Below are 13,847 nucleotides of genomic sequence, written 5' to 3'. Positions count from 1 at the left end.
GGGGGATGTTTTCTTCAATAGGTCTTGAATAACTACATTTTTGGTTTTTTTTTTTTTTTTTTTTTTGGTGGCTGGCCATTAAGGGGATCAGAACCCTTGACTTGGATATATTTTCTTCTTGTCCTAATACACATTTTATTTTTTTATTTTGTTTTTTTGGTGGCTGGCCAGGACAGGAATCGAACCCTGGACCTTGGTGTTATCGGCACCATGCTCGAACCCAGTGAGCTAACTGGTCAGCCTAAAATGCATTTTAAAAACAAAACTGTGTGTATAGTGCATTAAACTTCTGCATCCTACCTTTCTTATTTTAGAGAAGTATTTTCTCATGTTAGTAAGAAGTTTATACAAGGTTAATAGCCTATATAATAAGTAATGAAACCACTGACCTAAGTTATTTCCAATTTTTCAATATGAGCAGTGCCAAAATAATTTTATGCTCACAGTTTTTCTGTATTTAAGGTTATTTGCTTTAGGAAAGAGTCCCTGAAATGGGACAAACAAAAAAGACTCCTGTTACATACGGTCAAAAGTATTGCGGGGGAAACATACACTATAATTTATTCTACTACCGATAAGGATATTTTCACCATTATAAACTTGTATACGTTTTCTTAATCTTTTCTAACAGGATAGACATTTTAAAAGAACTGATGAGATTATAAGTAACTTTTAACTTTTTTCTTCAACTCCTTTGCAACCTTTGTAAATATGCTATAAGGACAATGAACCGCATTCACCCTCAGAAACGCTGGCACACGAACCTCCTTCAGAGAAAGCAGAATGTCTCCCCACTGGGGGGCCCCGAAGCCTCAGCTAACGGTCTGAGCTGGGCTTCCAGAAGGGAGAGTCATTGCTGGGATTGTTGCCTCCTGCCACCAGCACACACCGGATCACAGATCACTGTGGATGTCCACTTTTAAGTATTGCATCTCTCACTTTTGTGCCAGAAGCTGGCCATTTTCCCCTCCTGATGTGAACAACTCTACTTGCCTTTTCTCGTACAGGAAAGCTCTTTACAGTCTGTTTGGTCTGAACAAGAGGATTTGTAAATTCCAAGGGGAATTTAAAAACAAAACAGACACGGAAAATGGCACTACCTAAAAAGTAAGTGCCTTCTCTGAATCCACCCTTTTCTACGCTATCCTCCAGATGACTTATTTCAACTCAATTCATGTACATTTATGAAGTACGAGCAGTGTGACAGCAGCTGGGAGCCAAGCGGTGGGGAAACCCAGACCCTCCACACCCAAACCTACAGTCCAATGGGCCATACCTCGATGACTGATGAGCACAAGAGGAAAGGGCGGACCAGGTAGAAACATGCGTGTTGGTGACCATACTGCACACGATTCAGTACTGCTGAGCCCTCGGTGCACCTAAGGAGGAGCAGAGAAACAGACCAGCTCATGCTCAGCCTATTTACTCTCAGAATAAAACTAAACTGGGGAGTTCACCTTGCAGTCCAGACTCTGACCCCTGAAGTCATCAACCCCTTGGGATCCTCTTGTGTCCAGTGCCCCCAGCACACTGACTCCCTCTAATCCCCATTCTGTTGTCAGAATCTGTGGTGCCAAGTGGCAAGTTCAGCCCCTGTTGACCTTCTGTCACTGCTCCCTTGATTTCCCAGAAGCTCCCAAGACTCCCAAGTGGTGGGCAGTGGAGCTAACACTGGCACTTGGGTTTGCCAGCTTGTAGTCTGGGGCTTGGTCACAAAGCACACTGCCTGGGGTCTGGCCTCGGGAAACTAGAGAGCTTTGTGTGGAGGGACGTTGTATACACCTGAGGGATACCCTGCACCCTCCTCCAGTGTTCATCAGCAGGTTGCTGTGCAAAGACTTCTCCAGTTACTGTGGAGTGTTCTGTGTTTGTGTCAGTGACTTGAAGCTCCTCTGTTCTGCTGCCTGCCAGCTATGTGTCTGGCCCCACCTAAGGCAGTGGGGGCAGACCTTAAGAACATGCCACACTGCGCACATGACAGTGAAAGGGGCATTTCTGTCTAAGTGCGCATGCAGCTTGGCTACAACCACGTAACTGTGGGCAACATAGAGCAAGAGCATTTTTGGCTGAGAGGTGGAAAGGGGAGGGGTAGGAGGCCCTGCAGAGGAAAATGAAAAATGAAAGGGAAGAAAGTGATGGGAACCAGACTAATTCATTACTTCACTGAGTCACAAAACTAGTGTTTATTTAACAAGCCACTGAAGGGGCCTGATACAAAAACGAATGTGCTCATAGTCTAACTGGAAGATGCAAACATAAGCAACTATTAAATTAGGGTACAAAGTTATATACCCCCAAGTGAAGTCGGCTTAAAATATAGGAAATTGGAGTGATTACTTTGCATTGGAAGATTTCATGGAAATGGTGGCATTTAATGTTTCCAAAGGGGCGGGACTAAGACTTCTGGAGTTTGAGGAGATGTTTTCCAAGTAAGGAATCAAGTGCCGCCAGCCTCTTAACTAGAAGGAAGAACCTTAGGACCAAGTTTGGAGAGAACTGTGGGCTATCCAGATGTCGAATACCCTGCCAAGACAAAAGGCCCACCTCGGCCGGGCGGCGTTGGTGGTATAGTGGTGAGCATAGCTGCCTTCCAAAAGGCCCACCTTCCAGCCTCCTCCAACAGATAAGCAGACGCTGAGGAGGCAACAGAGGTGGGCGGCCTCACACCTGGGCTCTCCAGTCCACAGCAGGTGACAGCCTTCTCAGATGAACAAGCCCCAGACTGGTGATTGGCAAATAAAGCTACCTGCTCTTGTTATAAAACGAGGTCTTTCCCACATCTAAGACCACCACCAAGTATCACTCCCCTTCAGACTGAGCCAGGGGTTCTTTCTGGGAGTTCAATCACAGTGTTAGTTAGTGAGAGACCAACAGAGGCTTTCCGTGTAGAAACAGGCTTCCTAGTAGCAAGCAGTTCCTGGAACTCCCCCTCAGATGAGGTCCTCCAGGAGCCTCTCGCTCTCAGTTACTGTGTCTTACAGGATGATAGAGTGAAAAATAGGTGGGACAAACGCCAAGGATTATTACTGCTCATATTAGTGCTGCTACTACTCATGCAAGTAAAGACAGGACAGTATGAAAGGAGGGAATGGTGGGAAAGAGAGAGAGAGCAAAAAATGATCACTTGCCCACTGAGTGATAGCTGTCAATCATCACACAGGACCCAGGGAGGGGAGCGTGGTCTGCGGGCTCCTGCAGCAGGCGTCTGGGAGGGATCAGAAGTGACCCAGAGGCAATCACAGCAGGTCCTTGGAACAGGATGGGAGCACCTGGCAAGAGCTACTGCTTGTTCTTTATTTCTTGCTTCCACCAGCGACGCATAAGATGAGCCACAAATGATCACGATAGGCCAACCATACTTAAACACACACACACAACCTTCTGGAACAATTGCTAACAGACTTGAGCAAATGAACTGCGAGTGAACACGATTTTATCTGTATTTGCTTTCTGAAGACTGACAACCGTCACAAGACAGCACAGCTAAAGCAATAAAAGAATGAAAGAGAGGAGTTCGGCACTCATTTGGCTTAAAAAAATAATAGCAAAATATTAAAATAAAAAGGAATTTCAAATTTACATGACCATTTCTTTCCCTTCTCACCCCCGCCCCCACCACAATTTTTTTAAAAAGGAAACTAAGGCTAGATTTGCAAGAATAAAAGGCCTGGATTTATTTACCTGTTGGACTTTATGCTGGTTTCAATTTACTGCCTCTCAGCTGCAAATCCACATTTGAACGCTCTGTGAAAATGAATCTGGGCGGTTTCAGTAATTCGCCAGCTGGCCTTGAAGTTTGTCAGTAGAGGGCGCTGGAGAAACGCTGCAGGAGAAAGGGTTTTGATTCCCGGTCTGCTGCAGTCTCAGGGGGATCCTGCAGGGGGTGTGGCTTCCCCAGCACTCAGGCCTTTGGTGCCGGCAGCTGCTCCAGTGCCCTCCTGCTGCCGTGCACAGAAACCAGCACACTCAGTGGCCAGTGGTTTCCCTCTGCAACCTCGCCAGGTGGTTTTGTAACAGAGTGCCTTGGTGAGACATCTCCCTGTGGACAGCTTTCCCCACGACCCTAGAGGGCTGATGTCCAGCAAGTCCCACCTGCGTGGCACTACACCAACTTGTCTGCCATTCAGTGATTACAGCTGAGCCTTCTTCGACAAGGTCTGGATCTCAGCCCATGGGCTGTGGAGTGGCTGATAGATATAGTATTACATAATACTATATCTGCTATTTTATCTACTAATTCCCATGTTCTTCAGAGTTCTCTTTACTTATTAGTAGCTAATCCCTGGTCACTCCAATCCCTTGCTACAGACAATAATTTTTTATATTAAGCTTTTCCTGTTCAAATTACTGTGTGGTTTCTCTCTCACAATTGGTCCCAGACTAATACAGACTATTAAACAAAGCTGGCTCCTATTGTAACTGCACAAAATTGGGATAGAGGAGAGAAACCCTGCGTATATGAAAAACTGATATCCTGGACCGGATAAACCCATGGATGAAGGGACTCCAAAGAATGAAAGAATTTCTTGATAGTGAGATGTGACCTTGTTAGTATCCCAGGCTGGTGAAGTAGAAGTAGAAATATATACTTACAGAGCTTATATACTCTTTTATGTTATTTTCATTCTAAGTTTAACTGATTTTTATTTTTATTTATTTATTTATTTATTTATTTTTTAAAAGATGACCGGTAAGGGGATCTTTACCCTTGACTTGGTGTCGTCAGCACCACGCTCAGCCAGTGAGCGAACCGGCCATCCCTATGTGGGATCCGAACCCGGGGCCTTGGTGTTATCAGCACCGCACTCTCCCGAGTGAGCCACGGGCCGGCCCGAAACCCTGCTCTTTGAAGATAAAAAAAAATTTTTTTCTTTTGCCTGCTGGCTGATAAGGGGATCTGAACCCTTGACCTTTGTGTTAGCAGCACCCTGCTTTCCCAAGTGAGCTAACCAGCCAGTCCTTGAAGATAAAAATTTTGCACATAGGACTAATCTATTGTATTTATTGCAAATTTTGAAATTCCAAAAACTAATGAAAACCAGAGACATGGTTTACAAATGCTGGTTTCTTATGTACTTTCCTAAGAAACATTGGCATATGTCCTGAGTTTCTAAAACAGAGGACGAAGTAAGGCCAGATGAAGAGATTGTACCCAGTAGTAGAATATCTCCACAAATAGAGGATTCGAAGTAGACTAGAAGAAGGGAATGGAACTAACCATACTCAGAGATGCAGACTTCAGCTACATTTTTTTTTTCATTAAAAATAAAGATTATTTGAAAAGAAGATGGAACCACTGAGAAAAGAGGACAAATGACTAATAGGAAAGAAGACAAGAATGAAACTGATGAATTCAAAATTGTGAAAGCAGAATTTACTTCTTCTTATCTACCTAACGGAAAAGGTGGCAAATTTTTTAAATAATGTTTTTTAAAAAAATCACTAAAGTTGATTCTGGGAAGATGGTACCTAAGAAAGTGTCTGGATTTTCTCTTTCTTCCAATCAGTTTATTCTCCTTCTGGAGACCGGAGAACTTCATATGCACCCTCATGTGCAGACTCCTGAAAAATGGGTGTCAGGAGACAATTCTCCACTGGTCTCTCTACTCATCTTATGAGCGAAACAGACCGCCCTATATTTAGTTTGGGGTTTCCCTTCTTGTTCTGTGTCCTAGAAACTGCCTCGGTAAGATAGTAAGATCAGGCATCACAACATTGATCTCATCTATCTCCCTTCTCTTAGGTGTCACAGTCCTGTGGTGCCTGCTGCTCAACACCTGAAAACTGTCGATCCTATGCTATGTCCAATCTTCTATTGCTTATGGTAGGAGGGCAGTTGGCATGGCAGTCAATCCTTCGTGGGCAAAAGGAGAATCCTGTATAATAGATTTTCAATATATTGCTAAATTTCAGTGTCTAATTTTATTTGCAATTATTACAGCTACTTTCGGCTTTTAAAGTTCTCTGTTTTCACTGGGCATAAAGGTTTACACAAACTTCTCTAATAGTTGTTTTAATCTTATCTTTGTCTATGGTTCTGTTCTGTTTCTCATTCCTATTGCTGTATGTTTTTCTTTTTCTTTTCCTTGCTCATGCTTGCCAGAGGTTTGTATTCTCTAATAATCTTTCCAAAGAAGGAGCTCATGATCTTATTTATCAATCGCATTATTTTTAGTTTTTTTAACCCATCAAGTTTGGTTTTTTTTTTTTTTTATGAATTCATTCCTATTGATTTCATTGTGTATTTAGTTATTCTTTTTCTAGATTCTTATGTTGAATTCTTATTTTATTTTTTATTCTATTTAAATATTAAAAGCACTTATGGCTATGATTTTTTTTGCTCCTTACAACTTTGGTTGTCTCTATTTTGAACCAAAACAAACACCCCCATCAGTTGTGCAAGGCAGAGCTAGAACAACAGCCCATCGGTCAAGGAGTGACAACTGTACCCTGTCTTGTGCTTGAAATATCACTTCTTTCTTCAATCAGAACCTCATCTTGCTTATATCAACCATCACCTTGAGAAATCAACCAGAGTCATTCCACTTCTGACATCCCATAAGAAATAAAAATTACACATTTATTTCCCCTAGGAAGCCTTTTCGGGATTGCATGTGAGGTGTTCTCACAGTTTCTTTATATCATAACAAGTTCCTTGTTTGAAGTGGAAGCTTTCTGCAATTTGGCGACTCAGTTGTGTTCCCTCCACCTGCCATGTGCCAGGACCCTTCATCTGGGCACCTTGTGAGGCCCCTTATTTCTCTTCCACTTGCAGTTGTTGGCCCCAGCAGAGAGGTGAGTCATAGCCTGGCCTGTTGGCTCAGTTGGTTAGAGCTCAGTGTTATAACACCAAGGGCAAAGGGTTAGGATCCCTGTACAGGCCAGCCACCAAAAGAGAGAGAGAGAGAGAGAGAGAGAGAGAGAGAGGCGAGTCACACAATAGGTCTGAGCTCCAATTTAATTGAAGTTCATAAATTTCTCAGAAATATTTTACACATTGAAGTCTCTGTTTTTCTGATTATACCTATCACTCTAAAAATTCTTGGTGAAACTATGTTTTTCATAGTTTCACCAAGAATTTTCATAACCTTATCTTTATCTTGTCCTGTCTTATAATGTGTGATTGGCTAAAAGGAGGAAAAGAGCAAAAAATGGTCAACAAACAGAATCTCAAGATGTCATGATACAGGATTGGCAAGTTTAAGGTCTTGTCATGCAATGTCCCTCGGTAGACAAAGTTTGCCTTGGGTAACCACCCAAAAACCTTACAAAGCCTGTTATTCGCCTGACCTATCCCTAAGAATTGATGTGGAAGAAAAAAGTCTCCAGAAGCTTAAATCACCATGGGCTCCAGTCGTTAGGTCTATGGTCAGACAGCCAACCTCTGGCTGGGGGCTGAGGTCAGAGGTGCACATGCAGCATATGTGACTGGTCATTATCAATTCTCGTGGGGTCATCACACAAGCTCACACCTCCAGCAGGCTGGACACCTGTTTTTAGACATATTCTTGTTATAATTCAAATTATTGTGCATATCTTACAAAGTGACCTAATTAACCAAGTGACTACTTCAAGAAAGACTTTCTCTTTTCTTAAAAAAGATATGTATTTTTTTTGGTGGCTGGCCAATACCGGGATCTGAACTCTTGTTCTTGGTGTTATAATACTGTGCTCTAACCAAGTGAGCTAATCAGACAGCTGAACTTTCAATATGATCAAAATTATTCATCTTAAGAAAGGCTTAAATCAAAATGGTGGCTGGTCAGGTGATAGTGGGTTACCAGAACTTATTAACATAGCGCCACTAAAGTTGGCATACAACTCCCCCTCTCCCCACACTGCTAAATTTGACTGGCTTAAAAAAGGGGGAAGGGCAAAGAGAGAAGGCAGTACAATTTCTTTAATTTTCTTTTTTTGGCAGCTGGCCAATGTAGGGATTGAACCCTGGACCTTGGTGTTTGCAGCACCATGCTCTAACCAACTGAGCTACCTGGCCAGCCCCTTTTAAATTTTTCAGTGGTCAACCTCTTATGACCAATATGAAGAGCCTTAGAATTTAGGGCAGTACAGGAAAGCCATGATCTCAGCCTCCCTGACCTATAGTATGTATGTTACTAGGTCCTTTAGATGCTGACCCTGCTTGAAAGAGTCAATGGAATTCCAGACCTGGGAAAGAGTCTATGAATTCCTGAAGCCCATCAAACAGAACAGGACTAAAGAAAACACAAAATGTGGAACAATCCTCACTGAAGTCAACACCTACTGTAGTGGGCTGAATTATATCCCCCCAAAACCCACTGAAGCTTGAATTGTGTCCCCCAAGTTTCATGTATTAGAAACTTAGCCCCCTCCACGACCGTTAAGAGGGTGGGAAATCCTATTATGGTAATTGAAAGGTGGGGCCTTGAAAAGATGATTGAATTGTAGGACCATGCAGTAGTGAATGGATTAAAAACGGTGATCATGGGTGTGGTTCTGAGGGCTTTAAAAGGAGAGGAGAGAGTCTGTCTTTCTCTCTTTCTCTGCTCTCTCTGCTCTGCCATTTTCACAATGTGATACCCTGCATCACTGTCACCACCACCAAGGCTTTCACCAGCTATGTTCCCCGGACTTTGGACTTCCCAGCCTCAGAAACTGTAAGCAATAAATATTGTTTTCTTATAAATCACCCAGTTCAGTTATTTTTGTTATAAGCAACAGAGATGGACTAATACACCCACTTTCTTTTTGAGTAGAGACTCAGTGGACATTAATCCAGTTTAAAATAAAAAATTCATTGAGGATCTTAGACATTTCCTTCAGACAACAATCTGAGGTAGATCGATAGGCAAATGCCTTTGCCACATTATCCTCCTTTTTAATGAACAGCCTTAAGCCAGGAAGCAGGGATTTGGTACTTAAAGGCTAGAACAGAATACACCTCCTCTCACAGGCCTGTAGCATTTGCCCAAACATTCTGAGAAAGTCTTAGAACGCTAAGTAAGATCCTAAACCAGCTAATGGGTTTTCAAATTAAATGACGGGATGACCCCACATACTCCTTGTGCCTCCCAACAAAGTGTCACTGATAAGTATACTTGCTGCTACTATGAACAAAAGGGACACTGGAAACCCCATCGTCTCATGTTTGGCAAGGAAAAATCTGACAACTAATGAGAGCAGTCCAAGGGAGAAAGGAACACCCAACTTCCGATTCTTCCCTTCAAACTCCCAAGAAGAATTATCATTAACTACTCTGGGTCACACTGACTGTTTTCTTAGAGTTGGGGCTCTACACTTCCAACAATAACCCTGTCACTAAGTTCATTCCTCATCCTTGGAGTCAGCGAAAACCCAAGTTTCCAACTGCCTCAACACCCCCTATGTCCCAACCACTGGTGCTCTTGGTGTTTCTACTGAAAACACGCTCTTCCCCTGTGATATCACAGCAGCCCAACTTAACGATGAGAGAGATCTGTTACGAAAATGGAATTGCAAGATTAAGTTTTTCTAGAAAGGCCCTCTTCCTTGAAATTCATGAGGATGTCCCTACTCATAATCAGGTCATAGCTAACTTGATACAAATACATAAATCAGACACAACTTGAAGATCTTCGTGAGGTAGAGTCCTAATGGGTAATTTACAACAATTTTAGGATTACAAGGGTTGAGCACATCAAGGTTCAGACTGACCCATCCTAACTTTTAGCCAGGCTTGTACAACACTTAGGAAGCCAGAAGGAATGGAAGAATTAAGGCTAACAGACAAAAGAAGCTTCACTTTGCATCAGCTCTTATAATACTCCTATCCTGACTATGAAGTAACTCCGTGAATGGGCGTACAGATTTATTCATGATCTCAGGGATATCATTATAATTATCACTAAGATAATGATACCCCACATCCCAGTAGTGCCAAGTCCAAATACTGTTCTTTCCCCCAATCCCACCCATGGCCATCTATTTGACAGTTGTGCATCTAGGTTCTGCCTTCTTTAGAGCCTGTTTTCTTAAATTCAGATCAATACCTGTACACCTGTCCTTAGGAGAACCCATAGCACACATGAACTATTGTGCCTCAGAGAGATTCCTTACTTTTCACAAGTTTTTAATCAAGCACCTTAAAGTTCCCCTGCAGGATGAGCTTCTGCTAAACTCCAAAGACTAGAAAAGCACTAAACAAACATGATTTCTATCTACCTTCTGATTATTTTAACACAAAAAGACACCAGTGTCAAAAAAAACCTGCAATTTTTTCAGCACAAGTTCATTATCTCAGGCATGATTTGTCTCAGGCAAGTCTCTTCCCTCTGATTGACTGACTGTCCGCAGTCCAGAACTTTCCTAGACTTATTGAAAAAATTATTGCTAGGTCTCATGAGGGATTGTGAACAGGGGGCTCATAACTTCTCTGAAATTACTTCTTCTTTTGGACCTGACAAAATCCTTCGTGACGGACGCCTGTCCTGGGAACACAGCATGAACAGGAATTTTACACACTAGAGCAAGCTCTTCAACAACTCCCTGTCCTTGGTTGGTCTAACTTACCATAAAACTTTCTCCAGGTTTGTTCATAAATGATCTCCTCAGGTGCTTGGTGTTTAACACCCCCAGCTTATTGTAGCATCCCCCCCCCACACACCTCCACTGGCAAAGGCCTATCCACTTTGCTTCAAGCGTTTTGGGATCTTTCTTGAACCTAACAGTCCCCCAAGCTGTACAATTTTTGCTATCTAATAAAATGCACAACATTTCTAGCTGAGCCATCTACATCTATGAAATATTGTTACTTTCTTCTATACATATCTCTATCCATCACTGAAGTTCTTTGAATCCTGCTACGCTCCTTCCATGCCAAAAGAAGGGAAAATACCTAACTGGTATTTGTCCAAAAAGCATACATACCCCATTCAGACTTACTAGAAAAACCTTTGGACAGTCTTACCCTTGACACTGACTGCTGATGGGTCAGATCTGCAGAGAGACAGGAAATGATCAGCCTGACTCTACCATAATAGATCTCAAATAACCCTTAGAAGATGATTCCTTTCAGCCCAGATGGCAGAACTGATTACTTTCTCGAGCCCGCAACCAGCTGGAGAGAAGAGAGTTAACATGCACAGATAGTAGATATGCCTTGGGGTCATCCATAAAGTCTGGGTGCTCTGGAAATAGTGCAGCTGTCTAAGCTCAGTGAGGATCCCCATCAAGGCCAACCCTAATCCTACCAAAGAAATAGGTAGCATCTAGGGTAATCTAGATGCTAAGAGAAATGCCCTGTCTGGTCATTAACCCTAAGCAGGAGGCTCTTACAAAAGTCCTGGCCTGCTGAGATTACCAAAACACCCATGACCTTGAAAGAGCTCAAGGCACCCATTACAGAATACTAAAATTAGGCCCCAATATCAAAGAAAAAATACTGAGACAGATCTGGATGTAAATTATGTGAAGATATACTCCCTAGCATTCCCAGGATGGAGCCTCTCCAGTGGAGAGGGTCTTGCTGAGATCCCATGTGGGACCACCCACACCATGGCAAGGATGTACTGACTGCTGTTCTGAAAAACACTGATGCTATTTCTGAGGATGCCTCACCTGCCATCAATATACTCCTGGGCAAAAGCAAACCATTAAAGGTGGGCATGGACAGGAGCCAAAACCTCAAAGCTCATTAGAACTCTTCCAGATTGGCTTCGGATAATTCCCCAGCCATGGGGTATGAATGTGTTCCGGTTGCTGTTTGCTTTTCTCGGCTGCATGAAAACTTTTCCCTACCAAATAGTTAAGGCTCTGACAGTACATTGAAGAGTACATATTTTATAATTCCATTGATATGGAATTAGAGAGTAGGCAAAACCCCATGTACCAGGAAAGGAAATAACTGAAGAGTTGTTGGGGCAGGAGTTGGAGACAGAGGTTACCTGGGAGGGGGTTTAAAGGGCTTTCTGGGGTGATACCTTCTATATTTTGATAGGAATTGAGAATTACACTGGTTTATGCAACTGTCAAACTCATGGTACAGTTAAGATGTGTGCATTTCATCATATGTAAATTTTACCTTTAAAAAAGTGTTCTGTGGCTTGGAATTAATTCAAGTTAATTTCTACAGATCTTTCCAATTTTATAGGTCAGGAGAACGCTCCTGTCCTCTCAGTCTAGGTCAGGACACGATCCTCTTCTTTTTCACTATTACTTTATACTTTCTTCTTTGCTCCCATCACAGTTCAGAGTCAACACATTTATCAAGTATTCACTACATACCAGTATAGATCTTCCTCATTAGACTATTATAGGGACCAAGGCTGCTTTGCTCACTATTGTATTTCCTGGTGTCTGGCCCATCAATAGCTAGGTGTTCAAAAACAGTTTGTTAGGTAAATGACTAAAAGGCAAATTAGAATAGACCACTTTTCGGGGCCGGCCCGGTGGCGCACTGCTACAGTGCGCCGCTTGGGAGCGCAGCGGCGCTCCCGTCGAGGGTTCGGATCCCACATACAGACCAGTTCCCGCTCACTGGCTGAGAGGGGTGCGGGCGCGACACTGAGGGTTGTGATCCGTTGCCGGACAGGAAAAAAAAAGAAAAAAAAAAGGAAAAAAAAAAAAAAAAAAAGAATAGACCGCTTTTCATGTGCAAGGTGGGCAGCTTTAAAGGATTGGCAATATTCAGGGCTGGCAGGTTAGCTTAGTTGGTTAGAGCATGGTGCTGATAACACCAAGGTCCAGTTGCTCCATCTCTGTACCAGACAGCCCCCCCCCCAAAAAAAAAGAAAAAAAAATTTGATAAAGGATTAGCAATATTCAGTTTTAGGTGAGAGCATGGAGAAACAGGTACTTGCACTCATTGGAGGAGGTGTAGATTGGTATGGTTTGCAATACCTGTTAAAATGTGCAGTGTAGATACCCACGGATCCAGCAATTTCACACCTGGAAATTTATTTCTTCTAGGAGACAGTAGTACACGTATGTATCTGTATAACGTGTTCCTAGAAGTTGCTTGAAGTGACAAACTGGCAACAACCTAAATAAATACCTTTCAAGAGCACATCCATAAAATGAAATTCTGTGCCATGCAGCTATTATAAGAAATAAAGTTAATTCTAATATATTGATAGGGAATGATGACTAGTAGATATTAAGTGAGAAAAGTTGCAGAAAAGTAGGAAGTATAATCCCGTTACACACATATATATATATATATCCTACATAATCCTACATAATTTTAAAGGATAGTATTAAAAAAAATGGGGGTGGGGATTAAACCAAATTAACCAGCACTACCTCCGCAGAGAGGAGGTAGGAAGGGGCCGAGAGACTTACATCTACTTTTATTTTATCTGTTTCTTTAAACTGTTTAAATAGACAAGTCTTAAAAATTTTTAAAAATATTTCTGAATATAATAAACTTTAGATTCTTTGCAGAACGAGACTCTAAGATAAGGTTCATGTTGCTTCTGCTAAAATAAAACTACAATCCTTGAATGCACTAAAAAATGGCCTGGCGAGGAAACATGCACAGACCACCCACGTGTCCTCACATCAGTCCTACGGGTGAGGTCTGGGAGGAAGGAAGCCAGTAGGTGGAAGTGGGTCGCAGGAGTGCTGGGCGGGCCTGTCTCGGTTAGGAAGACGGCAAGTCAGTGATCCTTCCACAGAGATGCTGGGGACAAGATTCGACGGGTCGTCCTCACTTCTTCGACCTGTTAGCCAAAATCTTATGATCTCAAAACAAGGAGAGGAGGAAAGCCTGGGCTCCTTGTCATCCCATCTCGGTTGAGAACACAAGGCGCCGCCTCTCATCTCTGATCCTGTGCCCTCGAAGGCCTCGGGGTCCCGCGCCTTCCTCCCGTCCTCCCGCACGGCCGCGCCTG

General features: G+C 42.7%; 1 non-coding gene across 1 annotated transcript; it reads right to left on the bottom strand.

Annotated features, from left to right (window-relative positions):
- Positions 1-7,922: 7,922 nt before the first annotated feature.
- On the bottom strand, positions 7,923-7,996 carry TRNAC-GCA. Its single transcript has one exon. It is a non-coding gene; the product is annotated as a tRNA-Cys (tRNA).
- Between the last annotated feature and the right edge of the window lie 5,851 nt (positions 7,997-13,847).

The sequence above is a fragment of the Galeopterus variegatus genome, unplaced genomic scaffold (genome assembly GCF_000696425.1).
Source record: "Galeopterus variegatus unplaced genomic scaffold, G_variegatus-3.0.2 Scaffold300, whole genome shotgun sequence".
Taxonomy (NCBI): Eukaryota; Metazoa; Chordata; class Mammalia; order Dermoptera; family Cynocephalidae; genus Galeopterus; species Galeopterus variegatus.
Note: the sequence above shows the minus strand (reverse complement) of the source record. Positions and strands in the feature narration are given on the sequence as shown.